General features: G+C 39.4%; 1 protein-coding gene across 1 annotated transcript in view; it reads left to right on the top strand.

Moving 5' to 3' along the window:
* LOC307163812 (uncharacterized protein) overlaps positions 1 to 24,573 on the top strand; it is a 213,468-nt gene that overhangs the window by 914 nt on the left and 187,981 nt on the right. The gene's annotated exons all lie outside the window — the stretch shown is intronic.

The raw sequence follows: 24,573 nt of genomic DNA on the forward strand, positions 1-24,573 counted from the left end.
AACTCGGTTCAATGGTCTGGAAATCCACAGGCTTATAAATCTGCGGGAGATATCTTCTACAGATTTAGCAGCCTACACAGTGTTTTTACATGACACACTTTCTGAAATAGTGGCGTTTTCCAGACTGTTAGGCGGAGATGGTAGTTTAATCAGCATCACCTTGAGGGGTCCTAGTTTGACATCAGATGTTAGTACACTTTTGTCAGGTAGCAATGGTTACAGTGTAGATCTATTTATAAACGAGCTTGAAAAAATAATGCAGAGCAACTCTGATGTGCAGTTTGATGAGAGAATGAATTTAAGAGTGTCGATAGCAAGAAGTAAACGTGGCGGTGCTTATCGAAAGTTACGTGACCTTGCTCACAATGAAGTGATTGGTAAAAACAGACTTAGGGCCCTATCTTGCACCCAGCGCAATTGACTTTGTACAATGACGCATGTATCATTCCTATTTTGCACCCGCGCAAAGCGCGATTTTCCCTCCACAGAAGCACGTCGCTAAACTAGGGAATGAACTTGCGCTCCCTGGGCGGTTCAGCGCAAAAAAGGAGGCGTGTCCCGGCGCAAACGTTCCTTCATGCTATTTTGCAGGTTTAGAAAACAATTGCGCCACTAACCAGGAAAAAATAGTTTAAAGTCAGTGGCGCGTTGCGCATGTTATTCAAATGCTATTTTAAGGGCGCATGCTTGGCCATAATCAATGTAGCGTGTGCACAACGCGCATACACTTTGATTCTCTCATCTACACAGAAGCAGCAGTTTTCATTTTTGCAAATCATACATTATTACGATAGATAGATAGATAGATAGATAGATTTTATTTATTATAAAAGCATACATCTAGCTTACACATTTACCCAAATGATCATACGCCTTTTTAACCGAAGTTAATTTGGGTGGGTTTCTCCATCCCCAACGTCCCTGATGAGAGCGTTGCTCTCCTTGGCTGTGAACCGCTCCTGGCGTTCGCCTGGCAAATCCGCCGTTATAATAGGAATCCGCTTTAGAACAAGCGCGCCAGCTCTTAAAGGGAATGTGAGATGACGCTCTGATTGGTTTATTTCACGTTACGCCCAAACCACACCTATGAATAATGAAGCTACTTCAGACCAACCCATTTTAGATTTGCGCCTGGCGCAAGAGTCATTTATCCCGCCGGGAAAATAGCAACAGCGCTAAGACCCGCCCACAAAGTTACTTGCGCATTGCGCTTTGACACTTGCGTTTCAGATCGTTAAAATAGGGCCCATTATCTGTTCTGCTCCACGAACGTTTCAAACAACCTTTGTTTTGCAATCTGCCTGGCACATTTCCTAAACCCACAGAAACCGCACGCTGAGCTAGAGTCAGTTGCATCTTCATTGCAGAAGTCAGCTGGATATGGTGATCAACACAAGATAGCGTTTAATGACATCAGACAGTTTGAACGCATGCTGAATGTTAAAATAGTTGTCTTCTATCGGTCTGATACAGGTGTTTTGGAGAAGTATACAAACACAGATGACCCGCATGCTAAAACAGTATTTTTGTACCTGCACGACAATCATTATTTTATGATAAAAAATCTACGCGCATTTATTGGTACACCATATGTGTGTGAGTTTTGCTACCAGGGATTCACCTGTAGGAGAGATCACAGATGTCGGTACGTCTGTGATGTCTGTAATGACCCAGAATGTCATAAACACCCAAAAAAGCCAAAACATTGCGACGACTGTCTGCGCTATTGTAAGTCTGACTACTGTTTTGAGATGCATAAAAAAACACCTCAAGGTATGCAATACGCGCAGTGTGATGTGACTAAATATTGCGGAAAATGTAATAGACGCTACCATGTCAGCGGCCCTAAACCCAAACCCCATAAATGCCCTGCAGATCGTTGTGTGCACTGTGGTGAGAGTTTGGTTACCGATGGTGTGCATCAATGTTTTATCCAGCCTGTTAAGGCTTAGGTGCCAAACGATCGTTACATTTTCTACGATTTTGAGACCCGTTAAGAAAACGGAAGGCACATCGCCAATTTCGTATGCGCTATTACATTTGCTGGCGACGAATTCGTGGCTGAAGGACCAGATTGTGTGGATCGCCTCGTTAAAAAATTCAGACATCCTTGTTACCGTAATTACACGTGGATTGCGCATAACGCTTCGGGGTTTGATAATTTCATCCCTTTGGAATACTTTACTAAGAAGGGGTTTGCCCCTAAAATTACGATGCAAGGCTGTCGTCTAATCTTGATGTATGACACGGCATTCAAACAGCGGTTTATTGATTCATGCTCCTTCATACTCATGCGGTTAGCCAAGACACCCGTTGCATTTAATCTGCCTAATGCTGAGAAAGGATATTTCCCGCATCACTTTAACCGCGTTGAAAATGACAACTACATAGGCCCGTACCCTGACAAGAAATTTTACGGGTACTCGACTATGTCAAGTCAAGACAGAGTGGCATTTGATAACTGGTACAGTACCACTTCCGACAAAGTGTTTGATTTTAAAAAAGAACTGGCGATTTATGGTAAAAACGACGTCGTTCTGCTGAGGGACGTATGTATGAAGTATCGCGATGAATTCATTCTGTGTGCAGGCCTTGATCCGTTTAATTACACTACTTTGGCAGCCACATGTATGGCTACGTATAAAACACACTTCATCCCTAAAGACACAATAGCGCTAACACGCAACAATGCGTACATCAACCAGAACAAGACATATTCAAACATTTCAATTGAATGGCTTGAATATATCCGAACATCACGGTCCATAGATGTTCAACATGCTCTAAACCGTGGTGAGGCATCATTTGGAAAATACTATGTGGATGGTTTTTATGGCGACGGTACCGTGAAAAAAGCATTCGAATTTCTCGGGTGTTTTTTTCATGGTTGCGAACGTTGTTATAACCCTAATGATCTCAATCCGTTATCAAAAGTACCTTATGGTATTCTGAAAAGACAATGTGATGACAAACTTGAAATTTTGGAGCGTGCGTACGGTCTTCAGGTCGAGGTGGTTTGGGAGTGTGATTGGGTCCGTGCTAAACAGACCGACACAGCAGTGATGGACTTCATGGCTACTTACAATCACCCTGAAAGATTGAAACCACGTGCAGCGCTATTCGGCGGTCGAACTAATGCCTTAAAACTGTACCATAAAGTCACGGAGGGCGAGCGTATTAGGTATGTAGATTTTACTTCTCTCTATCCCTTCTGTCAGGCTCGAAAATGTTATCCAATTGGCCATCCTGAAATAATATACAAGGATTTTCAAAACCTTGAAGATTATTATGGCTTCGTCAAGGCTACGGTCCTCCCTCCGCGGAAGCTGCTTCATCCTGTATTGCCTTATAGGACAGGAGGAAAGTTAATGTTTCCACTTTGTAGGTTGTGTGCTGAACAACAAAACCAGACACATCCATGTGTACACACAGCTGAGGAAAGGTCTATTAATGGATGTTGGGTCAGCATCGAGCTGTTAAAAGCAATTGAGAAGGGTTATGTAGTGACAAAAATCGATGAGGTTTGGCATTTTCCCCAACGATCTGAAACATTGTTTTGTGATTATGTTAAAACACTTTTGCAGTTCAAACAGGAAAGTTCAGGTTTTCCAAAAGATGTTGTGACTGACGCCGACAAAGAATCTTATGTTAAAGATTACTTTGAGAAAGAAGGGATTAAGCTGAATCTGGACAAGATCGAGTTTAATGCCGCACGCAGATCCATCATGAAGCTTATTCTTAATTCATTGTGGGGGAGGTTCTCTATGCGCGAACAGCTCCCGACAACTGAAATACTTACAGACCCTGAACAGTTTGCCCGACACATTTTTGGCATTGAGTATGACGTGAAACATTTCTCATTTGTGTCAGACACCGTAGCGATCGTGCAATGGTCTTACGCAGATGGGAAAGGAGCACAGACTCGTGACATTAATATTTTTCTAGGGGCTTTTACGACAGCCCACGCACGGTTGGAACTTTATGATCTTATGGACCGGTTGGGGGACAGACTGATTTATTGCGATACCGATAGCGTTGTGTACATATCTAAAGACGATGAATACGAACCCCCACAAGGCCCATACCTTGGCGACCTTACTGACGAAGTTGGGGGCGACGACTTTATTGTTGAATTCTCGTCAAGTGGTCCTAAGAGTTACGGGTATCGTACTGCCAAGGGTAAGGTCTGTATGAAGGCCAAAGGTATCACACTGAATGCAGTAAACTCTGAGGCCATCAGGCTAGACTCATTAATTGGGCTTGTTGATCAGTATGTGAGGGGGCGGGGCGACAGCAGTTATATTCTTGCACACGCCGACAGTATAGTGAGGAACAAAAAGCAGTTCACATTACACAACATTCAGTTGTGAAAAAATTCCAAGTTGTGTACAACAAGCGTGTTTTGCTACCTGACCTAACTACATTACCATATGGCTACTGACAACGTTTATGGTCATCGAGGGGTGATAGACACAGTTGGATTCGATTTCAGATTGGAACACCCTTTTTCTTGTGTATTAAGTGGTCCTTCTAACTCAGGAAAAACATTTTTTGTAAAAAGGTTGTTGGAAAATGCTAAAAGTGTAATTTCAAAAAATGTTGAAAACATTGTATACATTTATAATTGTTGGCAACCTTTATATGACGAATTGTTGAAACTGTATGATATTAAATTTATTGAAGGTATCCCCCAGACTCTGAATGATGATCATTTGTTTCCCCCCGACAAGAATAATTTTGTGGTTTTAGACGATGTTATGCATGATGCTAGTAACAATTCTGAAATCCAACGTTTATTCACGATGTATGTACACCACAAAAACCTGAGTGCATTGTATATTGTACAAAACTTATTTTCTCAAGGTAAATCCAGCAGGACCATCAGTTTAAACACCAATTATCTGGTGCTGTTCAAAAACCCCAGAGACAATACACAAATTAATGTATTAGCACGCCAAATGTACCCCCGAAACACAAAAAATTTTATGGAGTGTTATGAAAATGCGACCAGCACGCCTTTCGGGTACCTTTTGATTGACTTTAAAGCAAAAACACCAGAGCAGTACCGTCTCAGAACAGACATTCTGTCACAATATCCAGTTGTGTATGTTCAGAAAAGAAAACATTGACATTGTTAGACAGAATTTGAAAATGTCTGCAAGACTTTTAAGAAACCTACCTCTTTTAAAATTGTTATTAAAAGCCACACCTAAACAAAGACGCGTTATTTTAGAGGCTGCTGCAGACGAACTCATTGTGACGTTGTGTGAAGTAGCTCTTAACGTAGTCCATGGAAATATTCCACTATCACCACAACAATATCAGAAACTAAAGAGAAAAAGAAACGAGATCAAAATTGTTGCAGATAAAAAGGTTGGCGTTAGACGTAAAAGACGGTTAATCAATCAACAAGGTGGATTTCTATTACCTTTGTTAAGCGTTGCAATTCCTTTTATAACCAGTTTAATTACATCTAAATAAGCTGGTGATGGAGTACGCTGAGAAGATGTTTTTAATCCCGCAACACCAGTTGGATAAACTGAAATCCTCTAACACCCGTGAGTCTATACAGCATGTTGTGGAGAACGATTTGGATACGACTATAAGAAATATATTGCAAAGGTCTGACATAGATCACCACGAAAAAGCTAAGATGTACACCTGTGTTTTACAGAGGTTTTTAACACTCGCTAGACTGGGGGATAGGGAATCTTCCACATTAATATTAAGTCTTCCACAACCTGACAGCCTTGTAAAAGAAGATCCACACCCGACAGATAGCGTTACAGCCCGCGATGGTTTAGATGATTTTGCAGATGAGGTTTTAAAAAATATTCCACAGAGGAGTGTGAAAAATGTCCGTTACATTTTAGATAAAATGTCTAAAACTAAAGATATTACGTCGTGGACTGAGTCGGGGGAGTTTGTGTTTAAAGGCCGAACAATCCCTGGTTCACACATGCTTGACCTAGTTAAAAGCATCACAGCGTCGCATAAGATTGCTGATGAGCGGAGACCTGGCGGATGGCACGAGTTTCTGGAGGCTTTTGCTAATTTAAATCTGCCATACTCTGTGGTACCAAACCAGTATGTCAGACAAGCAATTAACTCATTCAAAACCAAATCGACCCCGACTGTAGCCGATTTACCTAAGAAGAGTAAAAAACGGAAAGTGCATCTGAGCACACCGATACATTCAAAACATCCAGAAGACCTCTTGTTCAAATCACCCAGTCTAGACCAGAGTCGATGGTTAAGTTTTTAATCTCCCAGTTTGTGTGTAGCCTATTGTGTTCTCTCTGTTTTTTTTTTTTTTTGTTTTTTTTTTTTTTGAGAACTTATGTGTTATGAATTACATGTATTGTTGAATATGTTGTGTGTATGTGTAATAAAAAAGAGTTTAAAGAAAGATCTGTTCTTGAGTATTTTAATTTAAAGATATTAAGCATGATACATGTACATTTCACCCAATTGCACACACTGAATACATTTGAAAACATTGTCATTACATGGAACATGTTTTAGTTTTTTCACAAATGCTGACACCATTTTATCATTTTTAATTAAATCATCGGTATACAATTTCAACACATAATCATAATCAAACCCCTTTGACATGTGGTAGAGAAAGAACACACAGTGTTGACCACATGTGTCTGATGAAAAATCTTGGACTTGCACAGTGAAATGTAGTACTTTACTAGAATTGAGATTTAAAAAGTCTTTGATAACAGGTTGAAAGCCTTGGTAATCTGGTTTATTACCAAAACTATCGAAAAAACAACCTACTCTATCATCATTTATGTAGATGGCCAACCAATGTTGGCCTGGGAGTCCTGATGGATCTGTATTGATTAAAACCATTGATGGTAATGTTCTTAAAGGGGTTTTCGGTAGATAGTCACATGGTAGTACTCCAAGAAAATAAGTATTGCACGAAATCTTATCCATGACACTCGTAAGTTGTACAGTGTTCATTTTAATGCCTTTAATAGTAATCAACAAGTACCTGTCGTCGATTTGACACTTCGATAATGCTGTCAAATAATGCGTAAACAATTAAGTTAACAGTCTGTGGTAGTGGTTGTCTAAAGCGCGCTTCTAGTCTGATATTGCCACTTTTGATAAGTGATACATGCTGGCTGCACTCCTCGTCTGGTGTAAAATTGAACGCGTAGAGTGTATAGCCATGCAGAAAATCTTCCTTATCGATACTCAGAGCCTGGTTTTTAAGATGCTTTCCTGAAGCCAACGCCAACTGGTAAAACTCCCGCACTGCAGAACCATTTTCATATTCAGGCTGCAGAGGCTTCGAGGGGTATTGCTGACCATCCAGATAAATAGCTAAAAATTCTAAATCGTAGTTTTTAAAGGCAAAAGGGTTTTTATTATATGCCCCAACAAATGCATCATTATCAACCATCGCTAGAACCAGAGATTTTGGTAAATGCCCTAAGAATAATTTCTCTTGATTACAGACCCGTGATCCGGCTGGTATTGAGAAGCTTTTCAAACACACCCTGTCGATGGGATACTTGGCTGTGGTTGAGAGTAGTGCTTGCGCATGACCCAGTCTCACAGCTGGTGACACTGTCACTTTTTTCACAAATAGCGATGCTGTCTGGATGTTCAGTTTGTAGGCCCTGTCATTGCTCCTCATCAGACAGAACTCGTCTTTACCTCTCGTCATTCTAATTTTAAGGTCCAATCCATTGAGTAAAAGTTTATCTTGAAAGAAGATGTCACTGTGAACTGGTGCTAGTAGTTCGACCACGTTACTAGCATTGGTGAAGGCTGCTCTCTTTGTCAGTCCGCTATTTTCTCCGGCGGGGTCCGACACATCCATATGTCCCGCCTTGTCTTTGTAAAAGAGCCCCGCTGAGAAAAGTGTTTCAAGGGTGTCTTTACCATAATTAGTAAGACACTCTATCATACAGCGGTATGGATATGTGCTAGAACTCTGTGAAATGAGTCGATCTCCAAGCGATACGTCCACTTGTGAAAAAATTGTGGCTCCCGAATAATTAATGAGTCCTACGGGATCACCGTCTCTAATTTCCGTTCCATCTGCATAAGTGATTTTGATACGCATAAACAACAATGTGTTGTTTAGATCCACGTAATCCTCTCCATTCCCCGCAATAAAAAAATCCAGAGGGGATGTGTCAGATATCGCTGATAATGGTGGTATTTCTATATAAGTGTTTTTTTCAATAGCGGTTTGAGTCAGTGGTACAGTAAACAGATCCAGTTCGGTTTTTAAACACTCTTCTGACATGTTGTGTAGTAACGCCATGATCTAAAATATTGTTTTAACAGAACTCCTTGATCTTTTTGAAGCACTGCGCTTAGCTGTCTCCTTGCGCTTGCGTTTTACAACTGATGTTTTCTTGGGGGGCTGTTTTGTTTTCTTCTGCTTCTGGCCACTCCTCCGCACACCCGGCGGCCTAGGTACACTTTTGCGGGCCATCACCATTAACCCGGATCCGTCTTGAGTATCGTGATAGTTATTAAAAGATCGTGATAACGTATTACTAACAACGTCACTTAGTATGTTTTTCGCTGCTGATTTAAGATGTGGCTTGGCTATGTTAAATCCTCGTCTTAGTAGTGGTATAGCCATTCTAAAGAGACCCCTAAAAAGACCACCCAAACCAGCGCCATACATAACTCCGCCTCCTGCATACCCCGGAAGTCCATTTCCCGCTTGATTCTGGTAATAGGCCACATAACGCATGGGATCAACATTGTGATTGTTGAAATACACCATTTTAATGAAAATTTTTTACTGGCCTAAAGTGTAGTTTAATGCACACTTTCCCGTAAGAAAAAGGGATGTGGTGATTTTGATCATCCTTCACTTCTATAGCAATATCTGTGATGACCGATTTGTTGACAGATGCGTAGTGGGGTTTGTCGTATCGAACACTGACTGTGTTATTGTTATCACCTGTTATTTGTACGCACTCCAGGAGTGGTACGAAGGCATCACCTACTGACTGGTATCTGATAATATCTGTGTATATATAAAGAGTATAGAAGCCACCGTGTATGTCTGCCTGATGCATTGCATATGTTACTACATCCTTTTCAAAATTAGTTTTTCCAGGGTTTGTTTTTTGTCGCATAGAATCTCCTATCGGGACACCTGGTTTCAACCCTAAAATAATGGCTAGTTTTCCATGGAAGGTTATTGAAATGTTAGGTTTTGCTTTCAGAAATACTTTGTTTTTTACAACATCGTAACCGAATGATCCATGAGGGGCTAGTAAATCATTTATCACACTAACAACGGATGGGACCTTGTCGTAATAACCTGTTTTTATCGGTATGCGTAGTCTCGATAATTCGGTCTTCTTCACATCTACACCACGGCGTATGTTGTTAGTGTTTTTTCGTCGTCGACAGTGATGGGTTCGATGTTTATCTCAAAAACGGCGTCTTTGCTGTTAAATGTGTACCAACTTCTAGGATATTCGATTTGAACAAGTCCCACCTCCCATTCTCCTTTTATATTTATAGGTGTAGCCATCCTTGTTCTATAATTAGAGATTGTATTATCAGGGTATACAGACCGTGAAGCATTGCATGGTAGTGTGACATAAAAACCACCCTCTGCCATGTCTGTTTTTTATACAACTGCAGACAGTCTGTGTTTGTCCTTTGTTTTTATGGCACCTGTACGTCGACTAATTCTTTCTGATCGATCCATGACGCAAATTTTGCAGGCCATCCGAGCCACTGTACCAGTACTAATGTTTTGCGACCCTTCGTCTTCTTATCCAAAATCTTTTCAACTTTAAATGTCTTGTTTTTACTGACAAATATTTTTTGCAATTCTTCAGCATAAAAAACACCGTTGATAACATCCCCATCATAATCACTCAATCTGTAAACAGGGGGGTCTCGTGGAATACGCGCTGATACAGTAAAATACTCTTGTGTGTAGTTTTCCTCATACCCTTTTGCAAACGGACCTCTGACTTTAGAAATTCGAACCACGTCACCGATCTTGTATTTAAATATGTGGTTAACATTGTAAGGTTTGGTATCTCCATACAAGTTATGTAGCACCACAGATTCGTTTTCTTTTCCCACATCAATCGGTCTCATCTTAATGCTTCTGTGATAGCTCACATTGTATCCTTGTGTAATGTCTTGAAGTATGTCGATGTAGCGTTTGGAGTTTATAGCTGTTAAATATCTCCACATTCTTCCTTTTAAGGTTCTATTAAACCGCTCGATAACACAAGCCTTTAATTCTGTGTCTGTTGCAAAATGGTTAATATTGTACTTTTTTGTCACGTTTTGAAAGAGTTTGTTAAAAAACTCCTTTCCTTTATCAGTTTGTAATTTCTGTGGTACACGACCCTCTTTCAGTATGGATTCAAAAGCTTTAGAGACCTCTGCACCACTCTTGTTTTTTAATGCGCGCGTCCATGCGTACTTACTAAACAAATCGATGCATGTCAACAGAAAGTGATTGTTGTCGTTTACCTTGGCATATGCTGACATATCTACTAGATCGGCTTGGAACTGCATATCAACACCATAGACAAAAACCCGATTCCTTTTATATTTTAGTGGTGCACTTCTGTGTAGTGTATACGCATCCTGTGTAGTGTATACGCATCCAGCGAGCCAGTCTGAAACTTCTTTATCGGTTAAACGAACCCCCGTCTCTTTTAAAACACCTTCTTTTAAACGTTTTTTACCCCCTAAAGAACCAGGGTTAGAAGGTGTGTAATAAATCTTTTTCATTTCTTCTGACATATTGACACTTCAGGCTCCACAAAAGAATAACAAAGATGGTTTAAGTGGTTCGGGTTTTATTTCTTAAACATTAAAAGGATACAAAAGGTATCATACAGCATCAATGTAGTGTAGAAATTTTATACACATCACAATATTTTTCTCAAGAATGTAATCAACCAGTGTTTCAACAATTTCACATACATTAGTCTGATTGTTTCTTGTCAACATGTCCACACATAGATCCGATACATATGTACACAAGCATAATATATCAGCTATTCTAATAAAGCTACCACATTCAGTCATCAGGTCTAAAACTTTTTTGATGGTTACACAAACAGTATCACCACCATTAACACATAATCGCATCATATCAGACCATTCATTTGACACATTTCTTACAAGAGACATTTGTTTCTTAAGGTTTGTAAAACGTTTGGCATCAACACCACATCTGTTTACAGTAACCGATACATTGGCACATTCATTAATGTTGTTATACAACAAGGTGGTCATCTCACATCTAATACGTTGTTTAAGTAGACACTTAGCCAGTCCAGTTGCAAAACAAGTGTTCCCCATGCTGTTGTCACAAACAGTCAACTTGGACAATACCTTTCCAGCTGTCCACAGCGTCATAGACAATTTGTTCACTGCTGCCGTCCACAACTTTCTCTCTGACTTTGCGAAGCTTCTCAACAATGAAAACCTCGTCACGCAGTTCATGTAAAATAGCATCCACTGACCCCTGAATCCTCTGGGGGTGAACCCTTAAACCACAACGACTCAATGCTTGAGCAACGATGTGCTTAAGGTCTGGTCTAACCAGATTACGTGTCAGCTCCTCAAAGTAGGCGTCAAAGAAATAGGGGTCCGGTTCAAACAAACAGGAATGTCTAATCTGACTGGGGTGATACACTTCACACCCCAAACAGATTTCTTTCAGCTTTTTGTTGATAACATGTTCCAGAAGGACCACAACAGTTGCTTTTATGATTTTGAACCCGTCAGAACAGATACAGCTGTCTGTGTCATCAATTCCTGCTAAGGCCGCAGCTCCAGCTATGGCACCGGTGTTGCCGTATGGAGTTGTAAGGAAGGTCAGGTTGTGATATCCTAGATCCATACAAAATTTATCCAACCAACTGTTGTCACAGGTTTGTGGGTGGGGTTCCAGCAGTGTGGCATTGTCATCGGGCATCGCTGGGGCAGTCTCAGGGGTGTTGCTGTAGCAGTAGACAGGTGTAGATCCGTGAGACATGGTGAATGAATGTTGCGATTGTACCGGTCCGTACGCGTTTTTAATGACTGTAATATGTGGGTGGGCTTAAGAGGCGGTCTTCGGGGTTGGTAACGCCCTTCTCAGGGTGAAACAATTGCATCTTTACAGAACTGTAACGATCATACATGTCACACCATCTAAACATCTTGTTTATGCTTGTAAATACATTGTCAAGCATGCGAACATCTCTCCACTGAAACAGAAATTTCATGTCGTAGCACGTGTGATGCTCAGATTCTCGAATAGGCCAGGCATGTACGTTGAGCTTTGTCTTGTCGTTACAGCAAAAAATATAAACACAGTCGTCTGGTAACTTTTTACTGTGGTCCCCGACCACCCGAAATCTTGTGTTAGGAGTTAAGCCATCCCACTCGGCGACGTATAACGGATCATCACCACAGTCGTTCAAATCTCTCCAAACGTAGTTGAAAAACAGAAACCAGTCTTTGTCTTGAAAAATCAGACATGGAGTATGCCATGTAAATTCGTCTCCAACATCAGCAGTGTAGAGTTTCACAATACGCAGCACCTTGTCAAACGCATATCTCAGCACACGTTTACCAGACAATGGGAAATCACTTTTCACGTTAGCTATGTCTTCATGAAGAAACTTTGTCAAGCTAACATTTTGCTTTTTCCTTGGTGCAAAAGTTAGTTCCTCTCTCATTTCAACAGGTCCTCTTGTTGGAGAAATACACATAACCTTTCTAGGGGTTTTAGGAGTTCCCGGAGCAGCCATTGTAACAGGGAAAGATGCAGAATGTCTTCTGTGTCTAACACAGCAACCCCTAACCTTATTTAATCCATGGTGTAGTTAGTGACGTAGGTGTGAAAAGACATACCAGGAAAGACCCTATCATAAAAACTTCATTGGCATATGGTGAGGTGTGAGTATTCACATGTCAATCAGGACTCAAATCGCAGCCAGCTTGGCACTGTAAATCAGAGACCCTGTTTTTGACACACGGATTACCTGTCAATCATGAGTGACAGGGGGTCATAAATCAATCAAATATTAACCCAAAAGTGACACATGGTATATGTTAATACTACTTAGGTGGATTCAGAATCAGATGTGCTTTTATTAACGTCAAAGTACATGCAGCATCAAGTTAGAGAGTTAGGAAAAATTCTGCCAACACCGGTCTGAAAAAATAATATATATTTCCCTGCTTGTGCTTGCAGGTTCATTCTGAGAATCAACCCTGATGGCACCAATCACCAAAGGCACAGATCAGATGGAAATCTGGAAAGGTCCAAAGGAAAAGCCTCAGCCTGAAACCCTCAGTGTTTCTCATCAGAGAGCTTGTCAACTTTGACTGGCAAAATTACTGAAATGTAACAACACAAACTGACTTTGACTGTATTGTATTGTTTTAAGGCCTGTTTTGCTTTTCATGTGTGTATGTTTTTGCCATGCTACAGATACAAATGGTCACCAGGAGATTTATTCTATGGACTTTGGAGATGTTGCCTTTTTTTTCTTCAGCTAGTGGCTCCTAAAGGTCAAGATTTGTAATTTGTACTTCTAAAACAAAATGTTCAACGATTAAAAAGAATATTATAAGGACAAATGTTTGTGAGTTATTGTGATTTTTTGGGGGGTGGGGTAAACATACATTTAAAAAAAAAAAAAATTTAAATGATGAAAATTCTCAATACTAATACTGTAAATGAAAATATGGTAATAATACTGTAAATGCAAGTACAGTAAATGATACAGTATAATGTAAGTGAAAATACAGTAATATTACTGTAAACATTTTACAGTAAATTACTGGCATCCAGCTGCCAGTAAGTTACTGTAAAATTTACAGCAACCTCTTTACAGTGCACTGAGGAAAAGAAAAAAGCCTGGGCAAACTAGCGCGAGGATTCGTTTCAAAGTTAGCATCTTGAACAGCCATTTCATGAGGGCATAGTTCAGATGTCTGAGGTCTGGAATGGGCCTGATGCCGCCATCCTTCTTGGGAACGAGGAAGTAACGGCCATAGAAGCCTGACAGTATTTTCACCAGTAAGCTCAGTACTTCAGTGTGGAGGACGTGAGCCACGCTGCTCTTCACTGAAGCATTGACTATGTCCACGAAGCGAGGTGGTCTGTGAGCGAATTGGAGCGAGTAACCTCATGTCATCATGTCCAGAACCCATTCTGACACACCGGGGATAGATTTCCAAGCCTCGGCCTGGGTGGCTAAGGGCTGAATTAGTTCAGACGGCAGATCGCCACGCTGGGTCGGGGACTGGTGTTCATAGAAGTAGTGTTTGGCTGGGTGGAGGCGCGGCTTATGGCTCCAGGGCCTGGGTCGCTGCTGAACTGCAGAACACGAGCGCAGAGAGGCGAGACTTGCGCTTTGCCATGAGTGTTCATCCTTGATGAATGGGCTTGCGTGGGCACAGCCCTGGCAAGTGACACACACATTGGCACGGGGCTGTAAAACAACCACTGTCTAAACATGCTCTTTAGAGAGTGATATGCTCAATAATTGTCCCTGATAGCCACAGACATCTTTTTCAGTTGCAGACCCTTAAAGCTCCAGTATGCGACTTTGGTATTTGACCACAAGAGGGCGCAGTTTCCAACAATAACAAAGGCGAAGCTTGATGACGCTATGAAGGAGGTGACGATGGGAGATGTCGTTTTTAATGCGTTTTCACGATTCTAGCGATATATCTACATGGAATTAATGAATCATGATCACGGATGAGGTAATTTATTCGTTTTTGTATTACCTGTATGTCTGATCGTATTATTTTATGTCATCATAATTAATGAACTGCAAGGAACGTGAAATGTTATGCTATATTATCCCGTTACAACATACAGCTATTTGTCAAATGATTTGTTTGGTTAATGTTGTGCAGTTTTACGTTTTTATGGTTAATGCCGTGTTGTTTAACGTGTTCAAACCAATATCTAAAAGTAAATTTGAACGAACATTTGCAAGTAATGACTAAATATATTTTTTTAACATCATATCCGATTGTATTTAATTGTACTGCCATAATCTCGGTCACCACACGTGATAAAAAGCCTTACCAAAGTACAAAGAGCAATATAACTTTGTTTATAAGTGCTATTATTGACAGTTGCATGTCTTACCTGTCTCAATACACTCGCGAGAGAGTCTCTGTCAAGTCCAAGATTGTCGCGCAGCTCTCTCCATCTCGAAAACGCCTGGCCGATATTTATCCGGGTTTTATTCCTCCGTTTGTCACACAGTCCGCGACTCCGCGTGTATCCGAATATGGACGCTTTCGTTTTGTTGGCACTTCAATACTCGCCAAAGAGTTTGTGATCCATAACAGCTATAACCATACAGTCTATGGCTATAACGCTTTAACCACCACTTCCGCATTTGACCATGCGATATTCCGGTGTGGTGGGTCATATTTTTTATTTTATTCTTTTTTATTCTTTGTCAGACGTCTTTATTGTTTATTGTGATAAGAAAAAAAACCTCAATAAAGTTGTTGTAAAAAAAAAAAAAAAAAAATCGGGTGTGGTGGAATATCCTATCACATGGTCCACACCGGAAAAAAGGATAGAGCGGACATTGCGTCACTGAGGCGCGACATTTCTTTTCCGGGACGGCCAGTTATTTAAAATCGGAATTTCTCTGAAATAAAAAATCTTTGGAGACTTTTGAGATATTGTAAGTACACAACTGGAGGAAATATATCACACTGTGCAAGTTATTTTCGGAAATTTTATTACAAAATTCCTACATATTGGAGCTTTAAGCACTGTGCTTGCTTCAGCAGGAGAGTGAGAGAGGATGTGGCTTGCGTGTGCATAGACTAACTATCTCATCACTCCTGCGAACAGGAAGGGGGCCAGAGCAAATTACAGTCCTTGACATCGTCAATGCAGCTAGACGGAGTACGCGCGATCCCAGTGAGAGGGCTAGTCTTTGATGGATGTGGCTTGCGTGAGCGCAACCCTAGCAAGTGATACACTCAGAGGCACTCCGCTTTAAGAATAAACGGCGGCGAAAGACGTTCTAATGAGTCTCAACTGATAATCACAGCGGAGAACATCACACTTAGCACTGTGCTCAGCTGAGAGTAGTCAGCATTGTGCTCGCTCTCACTGTTTTTGGAGTTTTTCTGCTACAGAGATAGTGAGACGCGCGGGAAATAGACCGGCGTGAGCTCACTTAGTCCCGTTTATTCAGCCCTGTGCTGAAGAATGAGGGGAAGAGTTGCCGAATCATTTCATAATTGATGAACCTTACACAGTTATTGAAGCAAATCACCACTGAACTGAATTGATCTGAATAATGACTCTATTGTCTTTACAGGAGTCAGGAGAATCTGTTTGCGTCATTATTTTTCTGTTTATCCCAGTGAAGCTGCTCTGAATCAGTCTGTACTGCATAAAAGTTCAAACATTTTCATATTGTCTTCTTAATGATTAAATTTGGATAGTTATGGATTGAAATCAGGAAGCGGGCCAAAGACACCATCAACCGGGACGAGGGAGCCTACATGCTCTCACACACATGGAACACCATCCTCCAGAGACCATCGAGCGGCGGGGGGGCAGGGCGTGGCCAGCCCGGCGGAACTGTCAGGTTCCCAACTATTAAATCTAACAGATTGTTTTGTCCCAACTATTAAATCTAACAGATGCTAACATTGTCTTCAATGGTGTTCAACACACATACCTCTGTTACAATCTCAGAAAATTTGGTTTAGGGTTTCATGACCCTTTAAAGAGGCAGCAGTCTAATAAACCTGGGGCACGTTCAAGTTCAAAACGGTGCGCAACGTTCTGCTACGGTTTCCGGGTTGAACGTCATGTTTCCTGGAAACGGTGTGCAACGGGGTTTGAGATGCGTTTTCTCTGGTTTGGTGGGTGTGTCAGAACTGCAGTCCAATCAGCACCAACATGTATATAAAGCATGCGGTATTAAAGTGAACTCGCACAATGGGTTCAAGGAAAGTAATTTACAAATGTGTTCGATGCAGCTCGGTATACGCAACAACTGAGGATATTAGAAGACATGTTTGTCGTAAGTTTTATTGTAAAAATATAGGATATCAACATAATGATGTAGTTGTTTATATTTTTAGCTTCATTGCAAGTGTATGACATTTGCTGACGATTGCTCCATTAATGTGAATCAAACAACAAAAGGCAAAGAGAAAATCAGTCGCAGCTCTTGAATGAATAATTTAGGCTTTTATAAGCTTTAACCTATCTATGATAAACTATGCAGTTTTATTTTAAATCTGACTTTATTAGATGTCTTTTTAGCCCATATTACTCCTGAACAGTAAGGTCAGACATTACTGAAATTAAAGCACTGGGTCTATAATTTGTATATTTGTTTAATTGTATACTTTTTTTGTTTGATGATGATGATGATGATGTTTATTTCAAACCTGCACACTAATTTTCTCACAAATCAACATCATAACAGACAAATTATACAAGTGCATGGTTTGAAAAGGAGGTGGACGAAGCAAACGCTTATATGATTCCAAACCCCCTCACATTCAACACAAAATACAATACAAAAACAATATACAGACAGAATAATTCAAGAACAACAGTACTCTTGTACAATACATACAGTAGAACAATTGTCACTATATAAATGGTATAAGACAGGCAAGACAAAACACGCACACACAACACACACACTTACAAGAGACACTGGCCCAAGCACTCTCTGACCCTACACACTCTCACCACTGGCTTCATGCTAAAGGCATCACTCTCTGTCCTCTACATATTTCTTTAATACATTTTTTTTTAACAAATATTTGAAATGAATTATATTTGGACAAGTTTTTAATTCATCCGCCAATTCATTCCAAAGCTTCACTCCCCGCACTGAGATACACATTGATTTTAGAGTGGTTCTAAATTTGGGCAGATATTTATTTTTATTTCCTCTTAGTGTGTAACTATGATGAGCATCTCTATCATGGAATAAGTTTTGAACATTAGGAGGCAAAGAGTTTTGAGATGCCCTGAACATAATTTGAGCAGTTTTAAAATTGATCACGTCCTGCAGTTTAAGTTCTTCCAGCTCTACAAACAATGGATTGGAATGATGTCTGTAGTGAACACCAGAGACAATCCTAATGGCCTTTTTCTGCAGAGTGATCAAGGGCTGTAAGTGGGTTTTGTAACAGTTCCCCCAAATTTCAACACAATAATATAAATATGACATAATAAATGAGTGATACAGTAGAGCTCGAGCTTTAGTGTTCAGTAAATTACATGATCTTTTCATCATTCCATCACATTTAGCCACTTTTGTCCTCAGGTAGCTTATGTGGGGTTTCCAAGAGATCTTTTACATCAATAACAATTTTAACAGGTATATTACATTTACGATTACTAAACAGCATAATTTTTGTCTTTTTCAGATTCAATGACAATTTGTTAGTATTAAACCAGGTTTTTAACTTTACCAATTCCACAGTTACCAAGGCCAAAAGTTGCTCCAGGTTGTCATCGGCACAGATAATATTGGTATCATCAGCAAAAAGGATAAATTTCATTTTCGTTGATAATTTACATAATTCATTAATATACATTAGGAATAGTGTAGGTCCCAGTATTGACCCCTGCGGTACTCCACATGTTATATCCAGAAACCCTGATTTATGTTGATCAATCTCAACAATCTGTCTCCTCTCGCATAGATAGCTCTCCAACCATTTTTTTGCTATTCCCCTTATGCCATAGTCCTCCATCTTTTTTATTAAAATCTGATGATCAATGGTGTCAAAGGCCTTTTGGAGATCTATAAAGATTCCTAAAACAAATTTATTTATTTCAATACCATGTGTAATTTCTTCCAGTAAATCAATTAATGCATGTGAAGTACATCTATTTTCCCTGAACCCATATTGCCAATCAGATAGTAATTGGTGTTTATCAATGAAGCTCCGGAGTCTTTTGTCATATAATTTTTCTAAAATTTTGGAAAACTGTGGCAGGAGGGAAACAGGCCGATAGTTATTGAAATAATGTTTGTCCCCTAACTTTAAAATTGGTATGACTTTAGCAGTTTTCATTTGCGATGGAAAATGACCGAATTGAAAGGATAGGTTACAGATATATGTGAATGGATTTATAATTTCTTCTGCAACATTACGAACAATCCTCATATCGATGTTATATATGTCTTGAGATATTTTGTTCTTGCAGTCCCTGATTACTTTCATAACCTCCCTCTCATCGGTTGGAGTGAGGAACATGGTATTAGAATTTATATCAATTAGTCCCTTAATCTGTTCGTTGGTAGATGGAATTTTTTGCGCCAGTTCAGGTCCAACGTTGACAAAAAAATGATTAAATCTATCCGCGATCATTGTTTTGTCTCGTATAATTGTGCCATTTTCCACAAAGTACTCCGGATAACATGAGCTGCAGGAACCACGACCAATAACAGTGTTCAAGACTTTCCAAATTGCTTTTATGTCATATTTCTTATTAATCAATAAATCAGTATAATATTCTCTCCTACTTACTCTCAATATGCTAGTTAATTTGTTTTTATATGTTTTATACTTTTGTTCAGTTTCACTAGTTCTGTACCTTAAAAATTGCCTATATAGAATTTTTTTCTTTTTACACGAGTTCGCAGGCCCTTTTGTTATCCAGGGTGTTTTTATATGTTTTCTTTTTGTAAATTTTTTGATGGGACAATGTTTATTGTAGAGTGTAATAAAAATGTCAAGAAACATGTTGAAAGCTGCATTTACATCGGACAATTGATAAATAGGTTCCCAGTTTTGGCTCGCCAATTCATTTTTCAGTGCAATAATTGATTGATCAGTTATGACTCTACGGTAATATTCACTTTGTACAGTTTTAGATAATTTACAGTTAAGATCGTATACCATGAACACAGGTAAGTGATCACTGACATCACTCACTAACAAACCACCTGTAACATTATTGTCAAAAATATTACAGAATATGTTATCTATGAGTGTGGCACTATGTGATGTTATTCTGGTGGGTCTGGTGATGAGTGGGTACAAACCCAAGGAAAACATGGTATCAATAAACTCATCTGTACTTTTGTGTTTATGGGGATTTAACAAGTTAATATTAAAATCCCCACATATAATATATTTCTTGTTGTTATTAGTAAATATTTTTTCTATCCATTCCCTGAATGTTGTCAAGTCGGATCCCGGCATCCTATAAATGCAGCTTACAATAATATTTATATTTTTTGGAAGTACCAATTCAACAGTCACACATTCAAGTAGATCATCCACCACTAAACACATTTTGTCCACAATACTACAATGAATATATTTATCTATATAGAGAGCCACACCTCACCATGTGTTTGTACTTTGTTTTTGGAGTCCTATGTCTTCTGTATATAAAACACAAAGCTTTTTCTTTTGCTATAGATATTTATTTTACATTTCAAAATATAAAGCAATATTAATTATGTTCTAAATCATTTTTTTCCTTTTTTTTTAATATAACAAAAAGACACCTGATGTTAACAAGCAGAATCACTGAAGGATAAAATCACACCGTTATGGTGATCAGTGTTTGCTTTAATTGGGCCCTTGACTTTTTAATGTAAGTTTTTTAAGTGTGATCTTGACGCATCTGTCAATGCAACACTTCTGGAGGTTGTGAATTTGTGGTTTCACAAGCACAAACTTAATAGCCTAATAAAAGCTTCATGGTACACACACATATAGCAACACAATGTGTTAGTTATGTGATGGAAAAAAAAGTGTAAAAAAAGAAAAACTGTTCATTTCAAAGCACTTTGTTCAGTGTCAAACACAATACTTCTTTATGGACTTGGATGGTTTCTGGACGCCACTGTACAGTTCAGCTCACTTTCTGATCCAGAGCTTTTCAAAGTCAACACAGTTTTACACCAGAGATCCTTCTGATCGCTTCTTCAGCTGTGTCATAGAGTCAGGACTAAACCCTCAGTTGAAGAGATCAGAGGAAGTTACCAACCAGAGGAGGAACTGATGATGTTTAAAGGAAGAGCTGTAACTATATATAATGAAGAGAAAGACTGACAGAAACACAAAATGGCTGATAAGTGTGATCTGTGTCTGCTGGGACTGATCATTCTCTCTTCACTTCTCACAGGTAAAGAAATCTGTATTTTCTCTAAAGACATTTAGTGGAATTAGTCTGGAAAGAGTTCATTTGAACATGCTCAGTTTATTCTTGCACACATTCACGTTGTGATCTCAGAGTTGTGTATTGATACACACAGATCATACTGTATTATTCCTGATACTGGACATAGTGTCACTCAAACATCTGATGATGAAGAATTATCTTAAGAGTGTAAGGGTGGATTTCCTGCAGATGTTCAAGCTGCAAGACTGCCGAATGACTAAAGAAAAGTTGTTGGCAAGATGGTAGAAAACTGAACATTTCTTGTCTATTCCACCCACTGCTACTTATACCAATGACGGAAATAAGCACAGTTACAATATATTAATATGGGGGAGAGCATTGCTATAGAGAGTGACAATATTGTATTGCAATATGTAGCACTTCAAAGTCAATACCAAATCAAAACTATTTAACACATTATTTGTAATAGAAACATTTTAATGACAAAAATATGGTTATAGTTATACTTAAAATAGTTACAAATTAGATGTATGAGATTATGTTGTTATACCATTAATCTTACCCAGCATGTAAATGTTTCCTGAGACAGAGAGAGAGAGAGAGAGAGAGAGAGAGAGAGAGAGAGAGAGAGAAAAGAGGAAGTAAAGAGAGAGAGCCCCAAGAAAGAGAGCCAGAGCAACAGTTTCAATCTTCTTTTATCCTTTCCTGACCATGTGACTTTAACCCAACTGTGAGACGTTTAAACTGACCAGTCAGATAATTCGAACTTCCCCCACCGTACTAAAGGTGTGACAATTCATCGACCCCCAAAATACACACATTTTGGCCTACAGGCCTTGATCACTATCTGTGTCTTTGGGAACTCCAAATGGTCCTTGATATGATAATTGAAAGCATGAACTAATCATGAAACACTGAAGAGTTATCCTGAACTACGATGGAGTCATTATGGATTCACGCATGAATAACGGCAGCCTTAACTACATGTTAGTACGTTTGATAGTTAATGCATTCATTAACTTTTTATGGATAAACCAAATCAATCTGCCGCTTTAAGAAGGAATAAGAAGTACCCTGACTGCACCTCCGTTCTCTGACTTCTGGAAAACACAACACAACAACTTAACTGGACTGCATACTTGTGCATTTGACAGTAAGTTTAAAATAAATCATGAGCTGAATTTGGTAAGTAGTTAACAGTTAATTAATTATGATTGGGCCCTCTCACCCAGTCAACACGTTGATCTCACAGTGATCTCTCCATATGATCATCAATGTCACAGTGAGCTAAAAGTGTAACCTCACAGCGCACTCACTGTGTGCTCATACTGTGATCACAATATGAGCTCATCCCAGATATAAATTTTATTGGACATGGACTCCAGCCTCGCTCAGACGTCAAATTTTGGTTGAAAATGAAAACTGGGTTGACGTCTAAATATTTGTTTGATGTCAGGCTCCAACTTCATTAAACAACTCCACAAACAGCATTATCAGCTTCACTTATTACTAAACAGATTTACTTCTGTCATATGTGTACAAAAGTCCTTATTAAGATTAACAGAGGTTTAGATGTTGATGATTTATTAATAATAATAGTTTGGTTTGATGTCACCATTATGATGATCAGTGTTTGCTTTAATTGGGCAGTTTGACTCTTCAATGACTACGTTTACATGCAGCCAATAACCCGTTCAAAACCGGGATATTAGCAATAACCCGGTCGCGCACGGCCATGTAAACACCGGCAAAAACCCGGATATGCTCATATCCCGGTTTTTAAAAACCCGGATATTATACCTGGGGTACCCCTTTTCTAACCCGAATATTTGGTCATGTAAACGCGTATCGGCATATCCCCATCAAAAGGAACATTGATTTGTGTTCTGCGCATGTTCTATTCGCAAGGAATCTTGGTCTTTTGAGTAGAGACGGCGCATACAGAAACCCGCGTGCAGTATACCGGAAGTAAACAAGAAGTAGAGGTAAACATGGCGAGACGCAGCACAGCACCACACTTTTGGAGCGAGGAGGAAAGCGCAAACAAAGCCTATCGCTATCTGCCCCGAACTATTCATTATCCGCGTGCTGCTGCTGTTGTTGTTGTCTTTGGATACATGAAGAAGAATCGGAAATGACGCATATTGCGTCTTAAGGTTGTCCGTACGTCCAGACGCTAACCGTGCGTCGCCGTTTACATCGGGATATTGCCAATTGATTACAAATTCCATGTATACAGGAGTAACTCTCTCTACTCACGCATGTAAACGGGTTATTCCGAATGTTTCAGAAACTCGAATAGTGACCTTAACCCGACCATAACCCGGTTATTGGCTGCATGTAAACGTAGTCACTGTTAGTTTTTCTCTGGCTGCTGGAACTGTGTGTTATGGCAAGAACAGCAAGAGAGAATGTGTTCTAGTGATGGGTCGGGTTGAAACTGAGTTATCTCAGAGAGTGATTTGTTCATTTTGTGCCGACCGCGCATGCGTAAAATCCCATGTGTTCTGTACTGGAAAGAGAAATGATTAGTTCATCTCTTGAGTCTTCGGGTCTGATTCTTCTGAGTCTTTCATTCTTTTGACACCTGACGTGATGTGACAGCGCTGGACACATAAATGAGTTAATAATTCCCAAACTTTCTTATAAACAAGCGTGTAGTTTTTTTAACAGTTACATGCAGCGTTTTTGGCCTCAATCTCAATTTCTTATAGCTTTCTTATTTCTTTCAATTCAAAATGTTTTGAATTTCTATCATGATGGTTCTTCTCCATATGAATGTACCAAAAGAGTTGGTAATTTAAACGTTATCTATAATGAGGAAAATCACTTTGATAAAGATACTACTACTACTAGATTCCCACTACTAATGTGCTCAGATGATGTCAGCTACTTGATGATGATGATAACGATATAGTCATCATGTAGTGCTCTGATTAGCTGATCTCTTCTAGACTGTCATGTGTGTTATTAATTACATATAATTGATTAGAGTAAAACATATAGAAAAACACTAAACATTTTGAACTACTATTTCACTTAGATACACTCAAACCTCAAGAATCAGCGTGTGAATCTCAATAACGGTGACATACTTCATAAAGAAAACCAGGGATGGGCAAACTCGGTCCTGGAGGGCCACTGTCCTGCAGAGTTTATCTCCAACCCTGATAAACTCTCCTGCCTGTAGCTTTCTAGTAATCCTGGAGACATTGATAAGCTGTGTTTGATGAGGGTCCCAGATAGCAAGCAACCATCAAAACAATGTTAAATCAATGTTAATGTGTCAATGTTAACTGCATTGAATCAACATCACTTTTACACCCATAATTTTTTTTAGATTTCATCCAAAAATCAATGATAATGGCATTGAATTTATGTTACAATTTGATGATGATGATGATTCAACATCATGCTTGCACTCTCAGAAA

This window comes from Squalius cephalus (genome assembly GCF_949319135.1).
Source record: "Squalius cephalus genome assembly, chromosome: 1".
Taxonomy (NCBI): Eukaryota; Metazoa; Chordata; class Actinopteri; order Cypriniformes; family Leuciscidae; genus Squalius; species Squalius cephalus.